At 48.0% G+C, this 24,339-nt stretch overlaps 1 protein-coding gene across 1 annotated transcript in view; it reads left to right on the top strand.

The window, feature by feature from the left end:
• LOC109926084 (glycogen phosphorylase, muscle form) overlaps positions 1-24,339 on the top strand; it is a 61,109-nt gene that overhangs the window by 815 nt on the left and 35,955 nt on the right. The window lies entirely within an intron of this gene.

Raw genomic sequence — 24,339 nt, 5'->3', positions numbered from 1 at the left:
AGGGAGCGGGCGCTGTCGGAGGGTCAGCGCTGAGGGAGCGGGCGCTGTCGGGGGGTCAGCGCTGAGGGAGCGGGCGCTGTCGGAAGGTCAGCACCGAGGGAGCGCCGCACTGTCGGACGGTCAGCGCCGAGGGAGCGCCGCACTGTCGGAGGGTCAGTACTGAGGGAGCGGCCACTGTCGGAGGGTCAGCGCCGAAGGACAGTGCGCTGTCGGAGGGTCAGCGCTGAGGGAGTGCCGCGCTGTCGGAGGGTCAGCGCCAAGGGAGCACCGCTGTAAGATACAGTGTGTTTTGGATGAGGTAGTAATCTGTGTGTTCTCGGTGGCTGTGTTTCTGTTGGTGGAAGCGAGTGAGAGTGCTTCGCTTGTGCCTTGGGGCCAGTGTTTATCCCTCAACAGCACTGTGGGTGTGTGACAATGTCCCTAACCACTTCGTACATGGCAGTGTTTCACAACTTTCAGCACCTCCCTCAAGTTGCTGAAAGTGAAAGTGAGTGTGTGGCTTTGCACAGAAAAAAATACCATTTTATTTTTTTTTACACACCGGATGCTATTCCAGATCGCCTTCCCGGCTCATTGGCAACAATTCCAAGGATTGTCAAATCACGGAGCAAATATTTGGGAGTGTTCCTGGACAAATCCCCATAAATGGGATAGCCAGCTAGACTTGAAAGTTGGGAATCCTGGGGTCCAACTTGTGTTTGTCGATTAGATCTGTTGTATATCTGTTCATTATGGGGGGATTAATCTACCAACTGTCACCCCCTGGTGTCCTGCGCGCCACTGTGTTAGTCCTCAAGTTAAACAATTAATTTGTCAGGGCATATGAATATAAAAATTGAGACGTCTTGTTACAGCTGTGTAGAACTTCAGTGACGCCGCTTTTGGAATATTGTCGACAGTTCTGGGTCACCACGCTACCAAAAGGAGAATGGGGGCTTTGGAGAGGGTGCGGAAACGGTTTACCAGGATGTTGCCTGGTTTGGAGGGCGTTAGCTATGAGGAGAGATTGGATAAACGTGGTTTTTTTACACCTGAGGGTTGATGGAAGTTTACAAACCAATGAGGGGCGTGGATAGAATGGATAGTCAGAGGCTTTTTCCGAGGAGATGTGTCAATGACCAGGGGACACAGGTTTAAGGTGAGAGAGGCGAGGGGGACATTTGGAGGGGATGCGAGATGCAGGTTTTGTTACACACAGGGTGGTAAGTGCCTGGAATCCACTGCCAGAGGAGGTGGCGGGAGTAGATACTATAGCAACGGTTAAGGGGCATCTTGACAGATGTTATGAATAGGTGGCACAATGGTTCAGAGACAGTAGGGTTAGACGCTGGAGGCTAGAGTCAGTAAATATGGGGCTGGGAAAGCGCAGCGGGTCAGACAGTATCCGAGGAGCAGGGAAGGCAACATTTCGGGCCTAAAACCCTTCATCAGGACTGGGGAGGGGAAAGGAAGCCCAGAAATAAATAGAGAAAGGGGGTCAGCGGAAGCGTAGCTGAGATGGAGATAGGTGGATGCAGGTCGGGGGTTGATGTGGTTGGTCAGTGGGAAGGGTGGAGGGGATAAGGTGAGCAGGAAGATGGACAGGTTGGGGGTTGAGGGGTTTTGAAGCTGGTGAAGTCAATATTCAGGCCCTTGGGCTGTAAGGTCCTGAGGCGAAATATGAGGCGTTGCTCCTCCAGTTTACATTTGGCCTCACTGTGACAGAGGAGGAGGCCAAGGATGGCCAGGGGAGTGGGAGAGGGGGCTAGTTAAAGGGGATGGCAACTGGAAGGTCGGGTTGGTTGGTGCATGCAGAGCGCAGATGCTCGGTCCCCGAGTCTGCGTTTGGTCTCCCCGATACAGAGGGGGCCACGTCGGGTGCAATAGGTACAGTTGGTGAGGTGCAGGTGAATCTCTGCCGGATCTGGAAGGAATGTTTGGGGCCTTGGGCGAGAGGGGGAGGAGGAGGTGTAGGGGGTACCTCCTGTGGTTGCAGGGGAAGGGAACGGGTGTGGTGGGATTGGTAGGGAGTGTGGGGCTGACGAGGGAGTCACAGAGTGAACAATCCCTGTGGAAAGTGGACAAGGGATGGGGAAGGAAATATCTTTCTGGTGGTGGGGTCTGATTGTAAGTGGCAGAAATGTTGGAGGATGATGCATTTAATACGGAGGTTGGTGGGGTGGTATGTGAGGACTAGGGGGACTCTATACTTATTGTTGTTGGGGGGAGGCAGATTGAGGGCAAAAGTGTAGGAAATGGGGGAGATGCGGTTGAGGGCATCCTTAATTACAGAGGAAGGAAAACTACAGTCTCTAAAGTAGGAGGATATCTGGGATGACCTGGAGTAGAACACCTCATCCTGGGAGCAGATGCAGCAGAGGTGGAGGAATTGTGAGTATGGGATAGCATTTTTGCAGGAGGGTGGATGAGGCAAGGTGTAGACGAGGTAATTGTGGGAGTCACTGGGTTTGAAATGGATGTGAGTGGTGAGTTGTTTTCCAGAGAGGTCTAGGAAGGAGAGGGAGGTGTCAGAAATGGTCCAGGTGAATTTGAGGGCAGGATGGAAGGTTTTAGTGAAGTTGATGAACTGTGCGAGCTCCTCACGGGAGCACGAGGCAGCACCGATGCAGTCATCAATATAGTGGAGAAAGAGGTGAGGGATAGTACCGGTGTAGTTGTGGAAGAGGGACTGTTCCATGAATCCTACAAAGACGCAGGCATAGCTCAGGCTCATGCAGGTGCCCGTGGCCACCCCTTTGATTTGTAGGAAGTGGGAGGAATGAAAGGAAAAATTATTGAGGGTGAGGACCAGTTCTGCCAAGTGAATGAGAGGGTCAGTGGAGGGGGACTGGTTGGGCCAATGGGAGAAGAAGTGAAGAGCTTCTAGGCCATCCTTATGGTGATACAGGTGTACAAGGACTGAGCATCCATAGTGAAGATGAGGTGTTGGGAGCTGGGGAATTGAAAGTTTTGGAAAAGTTGGAGGGCGTGTGTTGTGTCACAAATGTAGGTAGGGAGTCCCTAGACCAAAGGGGAAAGAATGGAGTCAAGGTAGGAGGAGATGAGCTCAGTGGGGCAGGAGCAGGCAGAGACAATGTGTCAACAAGTGCAGTCGGGTTTATGAATTTTGGGAAGGAAGTAGAAACAGGTGGTGTGGGGTTGGGGAACCATCAGGTTGGATACGGTGGTTCAGTGGTTAGCACTGCTACCTCACAGTGCTGGGGGCCTGGGTTCGATTCCAACCTCAGCGGGGGGATCTGTCTGTGTGGAGTTTTGTGCATTATCCCCGTGTCTGTGTGGGATTCCTCTCGCAGTCCAAAGATGTGCAGGTCAGCATGGATCGGCTGTGCTGAAATTGCCCCCAGAGTGTCCAGGGATGGGTTAGCCCTGGGAAATACAGAGTTACAAAGGGCAGGAGAGGTGGGTCTGGGTGGGATGCTCTTTGGAGGGTCAGTGTGGACTCGATAGGCCGAATGGCCTGCTCCCACACTGTTAGGGATTCTAGGCGGGGAGCGGAGGAATACGGACAGTGTGGAGGCAAAAGGTTTCTCAGCATTGAAAGGCCCCAATCGTCAGAACAGGCTTGATGGGCCGAAGGGCCTGTTCCTGTGCTGCGCTGTTCTTGTTATGAAAGGCCCGCGTTTATTCTCGTGTGGTGGCTTGCGGGATCTAGCCGTGCACACATCTCAGCGGCCATGTCTCCCAACGATGTACGTTCAAATCTCTTGTTTCTTTCTCCTTGGTTATGAGGTGCTCCGGGGTTGGGGTGGGGGCGGGCGGGAGTGGGTGGGTGACAAAGGGGAGGCGGCGAACTTTGACTCCGGCCAACTCCAAGACCTCCCCCCCACCCACCCCCAACTGACGTTTAATGCCCAGGCCCACCGCCACAGTTTGGAGAGAGAGAGAGAGAGACCACTCCAACCCTGCCCGATCTGAACTTTCTGGAAGAAACTGGAGAGGGTTTCCTGAACGAAGCGCGTCCTGACAATAGAGAGAGGCTGTTCTGCCTTTTCCCTATGAGACTGCGAGGTGGTTTCCTCAGAGTCAGAGTTCAACAGTGCCAGTGATACAATTCTCCCTCCGTTCAGGAGTTGATACAGACGCAGAATGAAGCAATCAATTGATAACACGAGGAGCAGGGCAATGTACAAGCGGGCTGGGAGCTTTAATCTTGTGAAGGTTAATTGTTTTGTCAAGTGCCATATCACTCCAGCTATCACCAGTCCAACAAGCCCTCTCTCTTTGCCCATCTCTGTCTCTCTGTCACTCTGTCTCTCTGTCTATCTCTCTTCCCTCTCTTCACCTCTCTCTCTCTTTTCTTTGTATTGCCATCCTGTTCTGCCCTTCCTCCTTTTCCTGTTTCGCTCCCTCTGTCTCTCCTTTCCCTCTCTTCACCTCTCTTTCATCCTCTTGCTTCCTCTTCTTCCCTCCCTGAAAGTGTGCCGCACTGTCGGAGGGTCAGCGCTGAGGGAGCGTCGGAGGGTCAGCGCTGAGGGAGCGCCGCACCGTCGGAGGGTCAGTGCTGAGGGAGCACCGCACTGTTGGAGGAACGTAGAAACTTGAAGTGGATGGACCATTCTGTGCTTCAAGTCTGCTCCCCTATTCAGGGAGATGGTAGTGGCTGAGGTTATTTGTGGTCTGACGCTCTCTGTAACTCTTGACTGACTTTGCTCTCCAAAATCATTTGATTTTGGACTTGAGCAAGTTTAAAGAGAACCCCCACTCCACTTTAATGACCCTCAATGGAATTAATAATTCTCCTCCTCTCTGCTGTAAATGGGAGTCCTCTTATTTTTCATGTTTAGTCTTTTGTATAACTTTAGATTGAGGTTTTATAGTCATGTGTACTCATGTACAGAAGTACAGCAACACAGCAAAACATGTGTAATGTTGCTGAATAGGCCACTATCTCAGATACCAAGGTACCTCTTCAGTACAAAGCCTCCAACGTGAGGAAACATCCTCCTGTTTAGGTCCCTGAAGGTCGAATAACTCTCATTGAGAGATCACCTCGCTTTCTTTAAATCCTGCTCCACGTTTCCAATCAATTCTGGATTCACATTGCCCAGGCCAGACAAATTTCTGCTTCTGGGCCTTTATAACTTCTGGTCAGGTCCCTGGATGAAGCATTGTCTCCAATTCTAGCCACCCCACCTCACCCTCCCTTCACCGTCTCCTATACCCCCTGCAGGAAGGAGGTGAGGGTCCCTCAAGAGGGTGCGGAGTGAGATTGACCAGCACGCGGCCACGGGGCGGGGGGGAATGGGAATCCCTGAGGCACCACCCCCCACCCCACCCAGTGTGAGCAGCCTCCTGCTTTTATAGATCAGTGCAGCTAGCAAACAGCTGCAGCCCTGGATAGGACGGGAATCTACCTCGGCTGGCAAACCAGCTGCTTGTCTCACAGTTCCACCCCACTGCCACCTCCCCCAGCACAGAATGTGCCCGCTGTGCGACTGGGTGAGGCGTCGCGGACTGCTTCCTCCACCCCCCCGCCCCCACTGCACTGGCTCATGCCCCATCTGAAGCAAACAGCTCGCCTCCGAGATCACATGAACAGACGCACACACACACACACTCACACTCACACTCACACCCACACACACCCACTCACACACTCACACGCTCACACACACACACATTCACACACCCACACACACACACCCCCACACACACACACACACACATTCACACACCCACACACACACCCACATACACACACACCCACACACACACACACACACACACACACATTCACACACCCACACACTCACACACACTCACACTCCCACACACACACACTCACTCCCACACACTCACTCACTCCCACACACACACACACACTCATGCACACACACACACTCCCACACACGCACACACACACACACACTCATACACACACACACACAGACACAGACACACAGACACACACACACACACACTCACACTCACACACTCACACTCACACTCACACTCACACTCACACTCTCACACACACACACATACACACACTCACACTCACACACAGACACACACACACACACAGACACACACAGACACAGACACAGACACACACACACACACTCATACACAGACACACACACACACACACTCATATACACACACACAGACACAGACACACACACAGAAACACACACACAGAGACACACAAACTGTCTCTCACTCTCTCTCTCGCTCTCGCTCTCGCTCTCTCACTCTCTCTCACATACACACAGATTCAAACAGACACAAATGCACACTCACACACAAGCGCGCACACTCTCACATACAAGCGCACACCCACTCTCTCACACACACACAGACACCACATACACCCTCTGGGCAATTAGGGACAGGCACTAAATACTGACCCAGCCAGTATTGCCCACATCCCATGAACATATGTGTAGGTTAAATGGATTAGCTGTGAGAAATACAGGCTTACAGGGATAGGTTAAGGGGGTGAGTCTGGGTGGGATAGTCTTCAGAGGGTTGGTGTGGACTTGATGGGCCGAATGGCCTGTTTCCACACAGTCGGTGTGAAATAAGGCAGTTATTTTGATAGAGGTTGCCCAGAAGGAAGACACCACAGGTTGGGGTGTTGGGGGTAGGGGGTTGCTATGGTTATTTTCCCCTTTGACATCTCCATCTGTATTCAGCGTGAGGTACTGAGACCTGTTTAAACCGCGATAGAAACCTGGAGTCACCCGGGATAACGGGGTGGGTGCCGGGTTAAATTGAGGATGGCGGCTGTTGTTTGGGCTGGCAAGGAAGGATTTGCATTTCACTAGCGCCCTTCCGCTGCCTCCCACAGCCGACAGGAGGGTCCTTTTTGAAGTGTGGTAAAGAACGCCTGTAAACATCAGACCGTGGCGTGAGATAATGGGTCTAATGTGGGACCCTGTGATAAGCTCCACCCGATCTGACAATGGCCCGCAACCCTCAGGCAGAGGCGAGAGACAGATGTGGCATCCCAGGCTCCCTGATGGTCCACCTCGTGGTATTGAACGGGGTTAACGCAGCTCTGAGATTGTGAGACTAAATGCCTCTTCTTGTTAAGACCCCTTCCGTGATTCCTCATCCCACTACCAGTCGGCCTAAACAGTCCCTTCGACATTTAGCGTGCTAGATGCCTTCATAATTGCCCGAAATATCAGCCTTCCTGCTCCTCTGATGCTGCTTGGCCTGCTGTGTTCATCCAGCTCTACACCTTGTTATCTCAGATTCTCCAGCATCTGCAGTTCCTACTATCTCTCCTTCGTAATCACCTTGTCTGCTTGTGACGCAAATTTCAAAGAATTATGCCCCTGAACCCCCAGGTCTCTCTGTTCTATAACACTATCCAGGGCCCTTCCATTAATTTGTAAGTCCTGCCCTTGTTTGTTTTACCTAAATGCAATAACTCACATTTACGCAAATTAAATTCTGTCTGCCACTCCTCAGCCCATTGACCCAATTGATCAAGATCCCTTTGTAATCTTAGATAGTCTTCTTCATTGTCCACTATGCCACCAATTTTGGTGTCAACCACAAACTTATTATCCATGCCTACCATGTTCTCATCCAAATCATTTATACAAATGACAAACAAAAGTGGACCCAGTACGAGTCCCCCTGGAGCACCACAGGTATAGAAAGGAGGGTTTGTGGCTGAATTGCAGCTCATGGTGGTTGGCTCTGTGAGGCTAAAGACTCCGAGCTCAGATACAGAAGCTTAGAGTGTAGCAGCAGTCAGCAATTGGGAAGGCAAATGTGCATTAGCCTTTGGTGCCAGAGCTATTGGATCCCAGAAATAAACATATTATGCCAATATCGGAGTAAAGGCCAGATGTTAGAGATCTGGTACTCCGAGAATGCTGGAGAAACTTCGCAGCATCAGCGGAGAGAGAGAAATAGAGTTAATGCCTTGCGTTTGGTCAGCTGAATGAGAGGCATCCGCGGACTGGAGACTTTTTCTCTCTCCGCGGATGCTGCCGGGCCCTGTCTCTGGGTTTGCGGAGGCCCCTTCTGCTCAACTGGGCCGAGGAGCGGCCGACGGAGTTCAATGCTGGTAAATGTGAGGTGCGGCATTTTGGGGAGGCAAAGCAGGGCAGGAGGAAGGGAGTTAATGGGGGCTGTTGCTGAACGGAGAGACCGAGGGACGCAGTTACGTAGTCCCTTGGAATTGGCATCACAAGTAGTTACAGAGATGAAGAAGGAGTTTGGCACAAAAACAAAGTCGTTGGAAAAGCTCAGCAGGTCTGGCAGCATCTGTGAAGGAGAAAACAGAGTTAACGTTTCGGGTCCGGTGACCCTTCCTCAGAAAGAATTTGGCACGTTTGGCTTCAACGATCAGAGCATTGAGTATAGAAGTTGGGACATCATGTTGAGGCTGTACAAGACGTTAGAGAGGCCACACTTGGAGTACTGCATTCATTTCTGTTTGCCCTGCTATAGAAGGATGTTATTGAACTGGAAAGGATGCAGAAAAGATTCACAAGGATGTTACTGAGACTGGAGGGTTTGAGTTATAAGGAGAGGCTGCATAGTTTGGACGGTAAACTTGGAAGTTGAGGGGTGTCCTTATAGAGGTTTATAAAATCATGAGGGGCATGGATAGGGTGAATAGCCAAGGTCTTTTCCCTGAGGTGGAGGAGTCCAAAACTAGAGGGGCATAGATTTAAGGTGAGAGGGGAAAGATTTAAAAGGGACATAAGGGGCAATGTTTTCACGCAGAGGGTGGTGCGTGTATGGAACGAGCTGCCAGAGGAAGTGGTGGAGGCTGGTACAATTACAACATTTAAAAGGCACCTGGATGGGTACGTGGATAGGAAGGGCTTAGAGGGATAGGGGCCAAATGCTGGCAAATGGAATGAGATTAATTTAGGATGTCTGGTTGGCATGGATAGTCGGAGGGTCAGTGCTGAGGGAGTACCGCACTTTAAGAGTGGGAGCGAGGGTCCCTTAAAACCTCAACGCCTAGAATTTGTCACCCCATACTGAAAATGGCTAGATTTGGGAACAATGCAGTCTGAATATATCCTGTAGCCAGTTGTGTCTATACTTCTTGTGAAATGTGGGCTGGTCAACTTGAAAACTATTACCAGGACAGGGACAGCACGGGGTTAGATACAGTGTAGAGGGAGCTTTACTCTGTCCCCCATTGAACACTCCCCAGGACAGGGACAGCACGGGGTTAGATACAGAGTAAAGCTCCCCTTACACTGTCCCGCATCAAACATCCCCAGGACAGGGACAGCACGGGGTTAGATACAGAGTAAAGCTCCCTCTACACTATCCCCCATCAAACACTCCCCAGGACAGGGACAGCACGGGGTTAGAACACTGGTGGACAATTAAACAACTCACTGGAGGAGGAGGCTCCACAAATATCCCCATCCTCAATGATGGAAGAGCCCAGCACATCAGTGCAAAAGATAAGGCTGAAGCATTCGCAGCAATCTTCAGCCAGAAGTGCCGAGTGGATGATCCATCTCAGCCTCCTCCAGTGGTCCCCAGCATCACAGATACCAGTCTCCAGCCAATTCGATTCACTCCACGTGATATCGAGAAACGGTTGGAGACACTGGGTACTGCAAAGGCTATGGGCCCTGACACCATTCCGGCAATAGTACTGAAGACTTGTGCTCCAGAACTTGCCGCTCCCCTAGCCAAGCTGTTCCTGTACAATTACACTGGCATCTACCCAACAATGTGGAAAATTACCCAGGTATGCCCTGCATATAAAAAGCAGGACAAACCCAATCTGGCCAATTACCGCCCCATCAGTCTCCTCTCGATCATCAGTAAAGTGATGGAAGGTGTCAGTAACAGAGCTATCAAGCAGCACCTGCCCAGCAATAACCTGCTCAGTGATGCCCAGTTTGGGTTCCGCCAGGGCCACTCAGCTCCTGGCCTCATTACAGCCTCGGTTCAAACATGGACAAAAGAGCTGAATTCCAGAGGTGAGGTGAGAGTGACAGCCATTAACATCAAGGCTGTATTCGACCAAGTGTGGCATCAAGGAGCCCTGACAAAACTGGAATCAGTGGGTATCAGGGGCAAACTCTCCAGTGGTTGGAGTCATACCTGACACATAGGAAGATGGTTGTGGTTGTTGGAGGTCAATCATCTCAGCTCCAGGACATCTCTGCAGGAGTTCCTCAGGGTAGTGTCTTAGGCCCAACCATCTTCAGCTGCTTCATCAGTGACCTTCTCTCCATCATAAGGTCAGAAGGGGGGATGTTCACCGATAATTGTACAATGTTCAGCACCATTCGTGACTCCTCAGATACTGAAGCAGTCCATGTTCAGGTGTTGAGAAAGTGGCAAGGGGGAGTTCTCGGTGTTCTCAGGTCAATAGTTAAGACCCAATGAACATCAGAAAGAAAACTGAAGCTCAGCATGATGATTGTATTGCTGTGTTGGAATGTTAGTATTGCTGGCTGCACAAACATTTATTGCCCCTTGAGAAGCTGGTAAACCATTTTTTGAACCGCTGCAGTCCCTGTGCTGTGGGTAGACCCACAATGCCCCTTAGGGAGGGAATTCCAGGGTTGTGACCCAGCGACACTGAAGGAACGGCCGATATATTTCCCAGTCGGGATGGGGAGTGGCTCGGAGGGGAACTTGCAGGGCGTGGTGTTCCCATGTATCTGCTGCCCTTGTCCTTCTAGATGGAAGTGGTGGTGGGTTTGGAAGGTGCTGTCTAAGGAGCCTCGGTGAGTTGCTGCAGGGCATCTTGTAGATGGTACACACTGCTGCGACTGAGCGTCGGTGGGGGGAGGGAGTGGGATGTTTGTGGATGTGGTGCCAATCAAAGTGGGGGCTGCTTTGTCCTGGATGGTGTTGAGCTTCTTGAGTGTTGTTGGGTCTGCCCCCTTCCAGGGGCAAGTGGGGAGTATTCCCTCACACTCCTGACTTGTGCCTTGGAGATTGTTTTCCCCTGTCGCATCTAGAACATGGGGAAACTGTTTTGGAAATAAAGGCCCAATCATTTAAGACCAAGATGAGGAGAAATGTTTTTGCTTGGAGCATTGTGAACCTTTGAAACTCCCTAGAGAGTTCCCTCGTTGAATATATTTGGGACTGGAGGAGGTGATGGCCTATTGCTGTTATCAGTAGACTGTTAATCTAGAAACATTAATTCCAGTCCTCGGTTCATGTCCCACCGTGGCAGATAGTACAATTTGAGTTTGATTTTTATTTTTAAAAATGTGGAATTAAGAGTCTGGTGATTGTTTGGGAAAAACATTTCTGGTTCGCTAAGGTGAGAACAGACCCCCAAATCCAACTTCTAGACGTGGGTCGTTGGAGCCACAACGTTAACTCTGCTTTCTCTCCAAAGACGTGCTGAATTTTCAGCTTTATTCCCTTCAGGGAAGGAAACTGCCATCCTTGAGATAGCAAGAACTGCTGATGCTGGAGTCAGATAACGCAGGGCGGGGCTGGAGGAACACAGCAGGCCCCGGGCAGCATCAGAGGAGCAGGAAAAGTTGACGTTTCTGGTCGGGAATTTCTGCATTTCATTTCCGAAGGAATGGCCCCCAACCCGAAACGTCGACCCTCCCGCCCCTCTGGCGCTGCGCGGCCTGCTGTGTGCTTCTCCAGCTCCACCCTGCGTTATCTTAAACCGCCATCCTTACCCCGGTCTGGGCCTACATGTGACTCCAGGCCCACTCCCATTGTGGTTGACTCCCAACAGCCCTCTGGGTAATAAATGCTGGGTTAGGCAGCACAGCCCTCATCCAGTGAGTGAATAAATGAGGGGAAATGGAAGAGAGAAAGTTGGGGGGGTAGATTTGAAAAGAGGAAGTGGAAGCCCAGGATGAGTCGCGATTGTATTGAACAGTGGAGCAAGTTGGTGGCTTGAATGGTCTCTACCTGCCTCTATTTTTGATTTGCGTTGTTTGCCTGCAAAGTGCATTCGGTGGGGTCCTCGGACGCGTGCCCAGCTGTCACAGAAAAGCAGGCACGGTAAGGGATGGGGGTGGGAGTGGACAATAAAGGCAGACCACCCTCGACCGGAGGACGAGCCAACCACAGCGCTCGGCTAAGAGAAACACCCTTGCAGCCTGCAAGGGAGAGATAAGCTGTCCCGTGGCATAAAGTGACCCAACAACGCAGCTGTTCCAGGGAGCCTGACCCACGAGGGCTCAGCTCTATTTACATGCAATGGAGAGACAGCCAAAGGCTCATTGTTTCGGACTAAAATAGGCTGGACTCGAGGGAGGGAGAGAGCTAAAGTGAGGAATCTAGCTGACCGGTGAAGAATCTCTCTCTCTCTCATTAAACCTCACGCCCGCATTCCCGCCCTGTGGCATCATCCTGTGCCTGCCCGTGGAGGGGGGGGGGAATGGCAGCGTCGTGGAGGCTACAAAACCACAAACTAGGCCCCATTTGAAGCCTGCCCTTGTGAGCTGGCGCCAAGCCATGCCCTTGCTGTCCTACGGGTTCTCTGTCCCTCAGGGTCACAGAGCTGTACAGCTCAGAGACAGACCCTTCGGCCCAACCCGTCCGTGCTGACCAGATATCCTAAATTAATCTAGTCCCATTTACCAGCATTTGGCCCATATCCCTCTAAACCCTTCCTATTCATGTACCCATCCGGATGCCTTTTAAATGTTGTAATTGTACCAGCCTCCACCACTTCCTCTGGCAGCTTGTTCCATACACGCACCACCCTCTGTGGAAAAGTTGCCCCTTAGGTCCCTTTTAAATCTTTCCCCTCTATTTTTAAACCAGTAGTTTTGGACTCTCCTACTCTGGAGAAAACGACCTTGGCTATTCACCCTATCCATGCCCCTCATGACCTTCTAAACCTCTATAAGGTCACCCCTCCGCCTCCGGCACTCCTACCTCACCTTGTTTTCTTTGAAGCAAAGAAGGTCAAGGGGGAGAACCTGAGAGTTGCAGGAGATTGAGGGGCATGGACTTGGTCGATAGAAAGTAGCTGTTTTCCCCCTAGTCCAAGGATCAATAACAAGGTGATGTAACTTTTGAGGTGAAAGGCAAGACGTTTGGAGGATATTTGAAACAACTGTTCTCACCCAGAGTATGGTGCGAATCTGGAATGCACTGCCTGGGACGGTAGTGCAGGTGTGAATCCTCAACTTTTAAAAGTCCTTGGATGGGCAGTTGAAGTATCATAACATTCAAGGCTATGGGCCTAGTGCAGGGAAGTGTGACTAGTGTAGATTTGTGGTAGATTATTGTCAGTGCAGACTCAGTGGGCATTGGAGGCAAGACCAGCATTTTTTATCTGTCCCTAATTACAATACCAATATCCCAAATCACAGAAATAAATAAGACATGACAATCTGCAAATCCCATTGACAACAGTCTAGAATGTGGGGGCACTGTCTCAGAATAAGAGGTTTGCTACTTAAGACCGAAATGAGGAGGAATTTCTTCTGAAGATTTGGTGTCTTTGCCCTCAAATAGTGGAGGTTAGGTTATTGAAGACATCGAAGGCCGAGTTAAGTCAGAAGTTTGATCAAAGGTTGTGAGGGGCAGAAGGGAAAGTGGAGTAGAGACCATAATTGGATCGGCCATGATCTTATTGAACATTGAGCAGGACTGAGGTATGAATGGCCTACTCCCCCTATTTCTGAGTCCAAAATGCCAATTTTTTTTTTGTTCATTCATGGGACATGGGCGTCACTGGCTGGCCAGCATTTATTGTCTGTTCCTAACTGACCTTGAGAAGGTGGTTGTGAACTGCCACCTTGAACTGCTGTATTCCATGTGCTGTAGATAGATCCACAATGCCCTCAGTTGATTGTTGATTGATTTCACAGATTTTACCGAGCTACAGTGAAGAGTAGTGTCTTGCGTGCTATACAGGCAGATCGTACTATACAAAGTGTATCAGAGTAGCAGAGCACTGTTACAGCTGCAGAGAAGGTGCTGAGAGAGAGAGAGATCAGAATTAGCATTTAAGAGATCCTTTCAAACATCTGATAACACGGGGGAAGAAGGTGTTCTTGAATCTATTTGTATGTGTATACAAACTTTTACATCTTCTGCATGATGGAAGAGAGTATAACTGGAGTGGGAGGGAGCTTTGATTATGTTGGTTGCTTTCCTGAGGCAGCAGAACGTATAGGATTTTGACCCAATGATTAAAGAATAGCTATCAGGCAGGATCCTGGGGAGAAAGTTCCCAACCACTGCTGCTGTTCCAGTAGCGGCTGTGGGATCTTTCTCATCCAGCTGAGAAGGCAGGTAGGTTTGTTTTAACAACCCATCCGGAAGATAGTCCTTCTGATAGCGTAGCACTCTTCACCCTACTTGAACTGAGTGTGTAATTGTTTGTAATTCTCCAGTAGTCTAGCACCACCCTGAATCTAATACTGTACAATTCTGTCTAATGTCCCTGCAATGTCCACTGTCACTTCCTTCAGTATCCTCGGATGCATCTCATTTGTCTAGGAATTTATCAGCTTGAAATACCACCAGCTTCTTCAATAGCTCCCCCACATCAATTTCCAATCCTTTTCCTGACTGAGTGTCGTCCTGGGTAACATCTGCTTTCTTGTTAAATTCAGATAGAAAGTATTTATTTAGTACTGAATGCACCTTACTCCTCAGATCCCCAATTGGCCCTTGTAACAATACAGCAGCATAATGGAACATGAATTTAACTGGACTCATAATACAAAGGACCTGACTAAAGCTCTAGAGATTTGAGTTCAAATCTTCCCTTGGCAGCTGGAGGATTTTAGATTCAATTAATGGATAAATCTATTTTTGGATACAAAATTGGCTGGACAGTAGGAGACTGAGAGTGGTGGTAAAGGTTGTTGGTCAGATTGGAGGCCTGCGACCAGTGGAGTGCTGCAGAGTTTGGTGCTGGGTCCACTGTTGTTTGTCTTTTGTATAAACGATTTGGATGAGAATATAGGACGAATGGTGTCATGTGCAAACTTACTAACCAAAATTGGTGGTATAGTGGACAGTCAAGGAGGTTATCTAAGAGTACAGTGGATCTTGATCAACTGGGCCAGTGGGCCGAGGAATGGCAGATGGAATTTAATTTAGATGATAAATGTATGGTGTTGCATTTTGGTAAGACAAACCGGGGCAGTTAATAGTAGGGCCCTGGAGAGTGTTGTCGAACAGAAGGAGACCTAGAGGTGCAGGTACGTAGTTCCTTGAAAGTGGTGTCACAGTTAGACAGGATGGTGAGACCATTGAGTATAGGAGTTGGGAACATCATGTTATAGCTATATTTGCAGTATTGCATACAATTATGGTAGCCCTGCTAGAAAAGGATGTTATTGGATTGGAAAAGGTGCAAACAAGCCGTTGCAAGGATGTTGCCGAGACTGGAGGGTTTGAGATGTAAGGAGAGGCTGGATAGGCTGAGACTTTTTCCCTGGAGCATAAGAGGCTAAGCTAAGCCTTCCTGCTCCTCTGATGCTGCTTGGCCTGCTGTGTTCATCCAGTTCTACACGTTATTACAGAAATAAGCTTGCAGGGAACATAAAGACTGACGCTAAGAATTTCTATCGGTACATGAAGAGAAAGAAATTGGCAAAGACAAATGTACATCCCCTACAGACAACAGTGGAATGTGTAATAGGGGACAAAGAAATGGCCGAGGAACTGAATACATACTTTGGTTCTGTCTTCACATAAAAGGACACAAATCAGATACCAGAATTGTTGCATGGTGCAAGATCTAGTGAGAGGGAAGAGCTGAGGAGGATCAATATTAGTAGAGAAATGGTGCTGGGAAAATTGTTGGGATTGAAGGCCGATAAATCCCCAGGGCCTGATAATCTACATCCCGTGGTACTTAAGGAAGCAGCTCTAGAAATAGTGGTCATCTTCCAGGACAGTAGACTCTGGAACAGTCCCTGTAGATTGGAGGGTAGCTAATGTCACTGCAATATTCAAAAAGGCAGGTAGAGAGAAAATGGGGAATTATAGATTAGTGAGCCTAACATCAGTAATGGGGAAAATTCTCAAATCCATTGTCAAGGATTTTATAGCAGAGCATTTAGAAAGCAGTGGCAGGATCAGAAAGAGTCAGCATGGATTTATGAAGGGGAAATCATGCTTGACAAATTTGTTGGAACTCTATGAAGATGTAACTAGTAGAGTTGACAAGAGGAAGCCAGTTGATGCAGTATATTTTGACTTTCAGAAAGCGTTTGACAAAGTCCCGCATAAGAGATTAATGTGTACGATTAAAGCACATGGGATTGGGGGAAGTGTATTGAGATGGATAGAAAACTGGTTGGCAGAGAGGAAACAGAGAGTAGGAATTAATGGGTCCTTTTCAAATTGACAGACAGTAACTAGTGGGGTGCAACAGCGATTGATGATGGGACCCCAGCTATTTACAATATATATTAATGATTTGGATGAGGGAACAAAATGTTACATCTCCAAGTTTGCAGATGGTACCAAGGTGATTGGGGGGAGTGAACTGTGACAAGGATGCAGAAATCTTCCAGCAGGTTGGGTGAGTGGGCAGATCAGTGGCAGATGCAGTATAATTTGGATAAATGTGAGGTTATTCACTTTGGCAGCAAAAACAAGAAAGCAGATTACTACCTGAATGGCTGTAAATTGGGAGAGGGGAGTGTGCAGTGGGACCTGGGTGTCCTTGTGCACCAATCGCTGAAGGTAAACATGCAGGTGCAGCAGGTGGGGCCTTCGATGCGAGAGGTTTCGAGTATAGGAGCAGGGATGTGTTGTTGCAATTATACAGGGCCTTAGTGAGACCACACTTGGAATATTGTGTACAGTTTTGGTCTCCTTTTCTGAGGAAGGATACTCTTGCTCTCGAGGGAGTGCAGCAAAGGTTTACCAGGCTGATTCCAGGGATGGCAGGACTAATGCATGAGGAGAGATTGACTCAGTTGGGATTGTTTTCGCTGGAGTTCAGACGAATGGTGGGGAGGAATCTCATTGAGATTTATAAAATTCTAACAGGACTGTACAGGGTAAATGCAGAGAGGATGTTCCCGATGGTGGGTGTGTCCAGGACCAGGCGCCACAGTATGAGGACTCGGGGTAGACGGTTTAGGGCAGAGATGAGGAGACATTTCTCCAAAGAGTGATAAGCCTGTGGAATTCATTACCACAGGAAGTAGTTGATGCCAAAACATTGAATGTATTCCAGAGGCAACTAGATATAGCACTTTGGGGGGAATGGGACCAGAGGTTATAGGGAGAAAGCAGGATTAGGCTACTGAGTTGGACAATCAGCCATGATTGTGTAGAATGGTGGAGCAGGCTCGAAGAGCCGAAAGACGACCACCTGCTCCTTTCTTCTATGTTTCCATCTTTCTATGTCTTGCTCATCTCTGATATTGATCGCTCAACAATTGGTGACTGTTCCTGGGATGCTAAGCTTTGGAATTCCCTCCCTAGTTCCTCGCCTGCCTCTCACTCTGTCCCTCCCCACCTCCTTGTGTGATTTCAGGATTGCATTTTGTTTGGTGGCCCTGCTGTAAGGCACCTTGATCTTTTTTTTTCAAATGTCCATAACACAGTATGAGTGCAAGTTGTTGTCAATGCTGGCGTAGGGCTTGAACCTTCAGACTTTGTAGCAATGCGGCTACTACTAGACTTAGACTGACTCTTAGCTGGAATAGGTGAGGCAGTTATGCGGATTGTTCACGATCTGACTGAAGGGTGGGATGGGCTTGAGGGGCTGAATAACTGCTCCTGTTCCAAGGTGATCCTCACAGAAGGGGGCCATTTGGTCCATTGAGTCTGTACTGTCACTCCAGAGCAATCCAGTCAGTCCTATAAATACCTGCTGTATTCCTGTAGCCTTGGGAGTTTGGTTCCATCAAATTCTCTTCTGAAATCACTCGTCGTCTCTGCTTCCACTGCTCTCATGGACAGTGGGTTCTGCCTTTTATTGTCCCTGGGTGTGTGTGTGGTTGTTTTTTTAAAAAATGTTCTTCCTCTCATTTGCCCTTCATCCCATACCCAAAACCCTAATTCTCTGAACACAAGTGCCACCAGCCAATGGGACCAGTTTTTCCTTTCCAAACCTGTCATCGTTGTATCCCTTCATCTCCTTCACCCCAGGGAGAACGACCCCAGTTTCTTCCACTTGGCCTTGTTGCTAAAGTCCCTCGTTCCTGAGACTATTCTGTCATTCTGTTTCCACATCATCTCCAGGAGCCTTGTGACCTTCCAAAGACATGGCAATCCTGAACTTCAGTAGCTTCCCTATCAGAACGATGAGTGGGTACAGCATGACTTTCTCCCCTGAAAGGGCAACATCTGAAAGGTCACTGCTATGTGCTTGGCCATCCCGTGGATAAGTTGAGTTCACTGTTTAACTGAAGGGTGGAACCGCAGCTGATGTTAGAAACAAAATGGTGCTTTCTCTTCCTAAGACAGTCATCCAACAGGACCAGGACCCTGCTTGTTGCTGCTTTCCACCCTCCAAAGGGACTAGATTTCTCGTGGATTGTTGAAGCCACACTCTGACCTTGCCTTGCTGACCTTGTGGTCAGGTCTTCCCTCAACTGGGGCTATGTGTTGTCTGAGTGGAATGCAGAAACCAACAAAGTCCTCCAGCATACTGGCCTGATGACAGGTCCCTTAACCGCCTGTCTTCTGTAAGCTGAAATCATGTGGGATGGGCAAATACCATAACTATTATAGATTTTATTTCCCGTGACGGCCTTGTGAAAAGCAGCTTGCTCTAGAGTTGAGTTTCCGGTTTATCAGTGTCTTCTGGATCTAATGCTAGATCTGCACTTCTGTTAAAGACAAGGCAGGTTATAATTCCCTCAGCATGCTTTTTCTTCCCACCTGCTCTTGGAATCACCAATTTAATGTTGTGCACCATGTTAAGCTTCCCTGACCGGTCGGGTACAAACTCTGTAAGAATCTGTTACCCTTTGGACAGGAAGGAGATAGCAATCAGTGCACAGACATCTCAAAGAGAGAGAGAGAGGGCCATAAGAGAGAGCAGTCAGTACACACGTCTCCCTGAACAAGAACAAACCTGAGAAATACTAGGCAATGTGCAGATACCTCCCTAAGAGATTGGGATCTCTCATTGCCCTATCAGTCGCTTGTTTCTTTGGGAGATACCTGTGCACTGGGCGGTCCCAGTACAGATAACACCCTGAGAGGGGACTAAGAGACACCAGTCAGTGTACAGATATCTCCCTGAGAGAGAGAGAGAGGGGGGTGGTACTGAGAGATACAGATTAGTGTAGAGTTAACACCCTGAAGGAGAGGAGCCTGAAGTTTGTCTCGGACTGTCTCTCTCTCTCTCTCTCTCAGAATGACATCAATGCAATGACAGGTGTTATGAAGTCTCTCCTCACTCTCACTCGGATCTCGGTGTCTCTGTCCAGTTGAGAGGTTCGTGACGGTGAAAGAATTCAATAGGATCAATAGAGAGAGACTGTTTCCTGTGATGTGGAGGGGAACAGTCCAGAATCAAGGTGGGGATGGTTGGAGGGTAAGTGTGGGTGGCAGAAATTAAAATGACAAGTAGGCTGTTCAGGGGGGTGTCAGGAAACCATTCCTCCTAGAAAGTGCTGAAGAAATCTGGAACTCTTCTACCTCCACCAACTCAAAAAAAAGAAGTTGTTCAGACTGGAAGATCATTTAAAAAGCAATTAATAAAATTTGGTAAACTTTATAAAAGTGGTGTCGTGGATCAGCCATGATCTGACTGTGTCATAGGACAGCATTAATAGGCTGAAAGGCCTCCTGCTTCTAAAATGGCACTTACTGCTGCAAATGTATATTTTATTCATTCACGAAATGCTAACACCACTGGCTTGGCTAGATTTTACAGCCAGTCTGTAGTTGTACCTTAAGAAACTGCTGGGGAGCTGTCGCCTTGAACTGCTATAGCCTGTGTACTGTAGGTAGACCTACAGTGCCCTTGGGGAGGGAGTTCCAGGATTTTGACCCAGCAACACTGAAGAAATGACCAATATATTCCCAAATCAAGAGGGTGTGTGGTTTGAAGAGGAACTTGCAGGGGATGGTGTTCCCAAGCATCTGCTGCCCTTGTCCTTCCAGCTGGAAGTGGTCATGGCTTTGGAAGGTGCTGTCTAAGAAGCCTTCAATTTCTGCAGTGCATCTTGGAAATGGTACACACTGGTGCTACTGAGTGTTGGTGCTAGAGGGAGTGAACGTTGAAGATGGTGGATAGGAAATCAATCAAGTATTTTTCTGGATGTGTCGAGCTTCTTGAGTGTTGCTGGAGCTGCACATACCCAGGCAAACAGGGAGTATTCAATCACAGTCCTGGCTTGTGCCTTGTCAGTTGTCAACCGGCTTTGGCCAATAAGTTGAGGAGTCACTTCCTGCGGGATTCCTAGCCTCTGACCTGTTCTTGTAGCCACAGAATTTATATGGCAGGTCCAGTTCATTGTTTGGTCAATGGTAACTTTGCAATTGGGCCCCATTCTCAAGTTGAATGAGCAAAGATCACCTTGTGTTTAATTGAAAAATAAGCTGGTGATGATGTATAGAATGTGAACAAAGGAGATTGGGTAGACCTAATCTTTTCTGATAAGATGAAATGGAATGATTTGTATAGGGAGTTTAAGGTTTACTTTAAATACCAAGGATTCAGTGCAGTGGAGGAGGAAGAGGGTAGAATGGGAGATTTGGAACCACGGAGTGACAATGCAGTAAACCTATGTGCTCACAGGACTATCAATAAACGGACATTAAGCCGCGAGAGTAGTGCTTTCTTCTCTGTGCCCATCACTGTAACCTCATCCGAGATCTTGGTTTTCCTCCAATCCTGGCCTTTTGCCCGTTTTGTAATTCCCATTACTCCAGCATTGGTGGCTATGCATTCAGCTCCTGCTCTAACCCTCGCTGTCCCTTTTGTCTCATTCATTTTCTCTCTCCCCCTACCCCCCTCACCCACCTATTATCTCACAGTCTCTCTCCCTCACTCTCTTCCTCTCACTTGCTTTCTTTGTCTCACCTCTTTTTTTGGAAATTTAAGTTTGTAAGTTGAAGTTTTTTTAAGGAAGTGACAAAGATGATTGAGGAGAGGGTGGTGGATGTTGTCTTTATGGATTTTAGCAAGGCTATCATGGCAGGCTAATATAAAAGTTGAAGTCATAGAGTCATAGAGTAATACAGCATAGAAACAGGCCTTTCAGCCCAAATTGGTCCATGCTGACCATGGTGCCCACTCAGCTAGTTCCAATTGCCTGCATTTGGTCCATATCCCTCAACCCTTCCCATCCATGTACCTATCCAAGATAACAAGGTGTAGAGCTGGATGAACACAGCAGGCCAAGCAGCATCAGAGGAGCAGGAAAGCTGACGTTTCGTGCCTAGACCCTTCTTCAGAAATGTACCTTCATGTACCTATCCAAATGTTTTTTAAAGTTGCCATTGTACCTGCCTCAACCACTTTCTCTAGCAGCCCATTCCATATAGTACCACTCTCTGCGTGAAGAAGTTGCCCCGCAGGTCCTTAAATCTTGCCCCTCTCACCTTAGTTTTCAATTCCCTGTCCCTGGGAAAAAGTCTATATGCATTCATCCTATTGATACCCCTCAAGATTTTTATACACCTCAATAAGGTCACCCCTCATTCTCCTACGTTGTAAGGAATAATGACCTATCCTTGCCAACCTCTTCCTATAACCCAAGCCTACTAGTCATGGCAGTATCTTCGTAAATCATCTTTGCACACTCTCCAGTTTAACTATGTCTTTCGTATAACAGGGTGACCAAAAGTGTACACAATACTCCAAGTGCAGCCTCACCAATGACTTATACAAATGTAACAGAATGTCACAACTCCTATACTCAATGCCTCAACTGTTAAAGGCCAGCATATTAGATGTCTTCTTCAACACCCTGTCTACCTGTGACACTGCTTTCAACGAACTATGTACTTGCACTCCTAGCTCCCTCTATTTCACAACACTCCTCAGGACCTTACCATTTCCTGTATAAATCCTACCTTGGTTTGACTTTCCAAAGTGCAATACCTCACACTTATCTGCATTGAATTGCTTTTGCCAATCCTCAGCCCACTTCCCCATCTGATCAAGATCCATCTGTAATATTTGATAACCTTCCTCGTTAATAGCGATATCTCCTGATTTTGTATCCATTGCAAACTAGGTAATCGTGCCTTGTACATTCACATTCAGTCACATTGGATCCACGGTGAGCTGGCAAGATGGAAGGAGATGGGCTTAATCATAGAAGGCAGATTAAGGGTGGAAGGGTGTTTTTGTGACTAGAGATCTGTGACCAATGGTATTTTGCAGAGCTGAGTGCTGGGACCCCTGTTGTTGTAATATATACTTTGTACATACATACATACACATATTTAAAAATAAATAGTTTGAAGAAGAATGTAGGTAGTCTGATTAGTAAATTTACGTATGACACCAAGATGGTGGAGCTGTGGATAATGAGGAGGATTGCCAGAGGATACAGCAAGATGTAGATAGGCTGGAGACTTGGGTGGAGATATGGCAGAGTTTAATCTGAACAAATGTGAGGTGATGCATTTTGGAAGGTCTAATGCAGTAGGGAAGTGTACAGTAAATGGCAGAATCCTTACTAGTGCCAACATAGAGGGATTTAGACGTACAGACCATCAGTATCCTGAAAGTGGCAACACAAATGAATAAAGTGGTCAAGAAGGTAATATAGTTAGCTTGCCTTCTTCGCTCAGGAAATAGTGTAAAAATTGGTAAGTTACATTGCAGCTGTATAGAACTTTAGTAAGGCCACATTTGCAATATTGTGTACTGTTCTGGTTGCCACACTAACAGAAGGACGTGGAGGCTTTGGAGAGGATACAGAAACAGTTTGCCGGGATGTTGCTTGGTTTGGAGGGAATTACCCGTGAGGAGAGATTGGACAAACTTGGATTGTTTTTGTCTGCTGAAGGATGAGGGGCGATCTGATAGAAACTTACAAAATTATTAGGCACAGATAGAATGGATAGTTGAGCCTTTTTCCCATGGTAGAAATATCAATTACCAGGAGACATAGGTTTAAAGTAAAAGGGGAAAAGTTTAAAGGAGGTGTGAGAGGCAAGTTTTCTTTTTACACAGAGGGTGGTAGGAATATGTTTCCAGAGGAGGTGATGGGAGTAGATACAAGAGCAACAGTTAAGAGGTACCTTGACAGCTAACTGAAGAGGCAGGGAATAAAGGGATATAGACTGCCTGGAGATGAAGAGTTTTTAGTTTAGAAAGGCATCATGTTGGGCACAGTCTTGGTGGGCCAGAGGGCCTGTTTCTGTGCTGAACTGTTCTTTGGTCTTTTAAGATGCCCCCTAAGACTGAGCTTTTCATTGCTTGTCCCCAGCATCTCCTTACGTGGCTGTTGGTTAAAAGTTGCCTGAAAATGTTTCCATCTATGCGGTACAGGTCACCCTCCATGTGCAGGACGCCACAGACCTGTCAGCACTCACTTGCTGAGCATCTGCTGCTGATCTTTCACGCCCTGCCTCTACCCCCACATAAAATCCCTTGACCTCTTTAGCAACTAGAGCTATATCTACCACCTCCTTGAAAACACATCAGGTTTTGACCTCCACCACTTTCCATGATAGTAAATCCCACAGGCTTATCACTGTCTGGGTGAAGACATGTCTCCTCCTCTCAGTCCTAAATGGCCTACCCTGTAATCCTTAGACTGTGACCCCTGGTTCTGTACTCCCACGCAGTCGGGAGAAATAAACTCGTAGGGCCATTGGGATAGAGCAGCATTGCTGGGCAGAGCTGGTGTGCGCTGAATGGGCTGAATGAACACCCCTTGTTTTGCTCTGAAACCTTTAGGGGTTAATGCAGTGAAATGCCAAGTTTTTTTTTTCCGTCTTAAGTGCTTTTCCCCCGAAGAGTGTTGAGTATTTGAGCTGCACTGCTCTTTTCCAATACAAAGGTAATTTGCTGGTCTGTAGGCTGAGCGCATCAAGATTGCCTAAATTAATGGAGTTACATACGTACTGAACACTCCATCTTCCGGATCATGCCCCTGTCCAGATGATTAACAAACCAGTAGCATCCATACAAAGTTTGCCAGACAGATGTCTGTATCCCAAATCAAACACACCAGTTGTTTGGCCCTCTGAGCATGTGAAGTATTAAATCACGTGCAAAGCTCCAAGACATTACAGCCGTTAGGCACAGATGGAAAATTTCTATAGCAACCGTGCTCAATAAATCGTGTTACTTGAGCCCCATGCACAACTTGAACTTGATATTGCAAATCCTATGCAAATCATCCCACTCGTTGATCACTAAGCACCACTAGGAAAAATGACAATAAATATTCACCAGCATTCTGTTCCTAGATTCCTTGCACTGGCCTGTCACTGTATAACACTGGGGTACAGTATTGGTGGGGACAGGTCTGTCACTGTATAACACTGGGGTAC

The sequence above is a fragment of the Rhincodon typus genome, chromosome 43 (genome assembly GCF_021869965.1).
Source record: "Rhincodon typus isolate 14 chromosome 43, sRhiTyp1.1, whole genome shotgun sequence".
In the NCBI taxonomy this organism is placed as follows: Eukaryota; Metazoa; Chordata; class Chondrichthyes; order Orectolobiformes; family Rhincodontidae; genus Rhincodon; species Rhincodon typus.
This window is presented reverse-complemented; position numbering and strand designations above follow the sequence as displayed.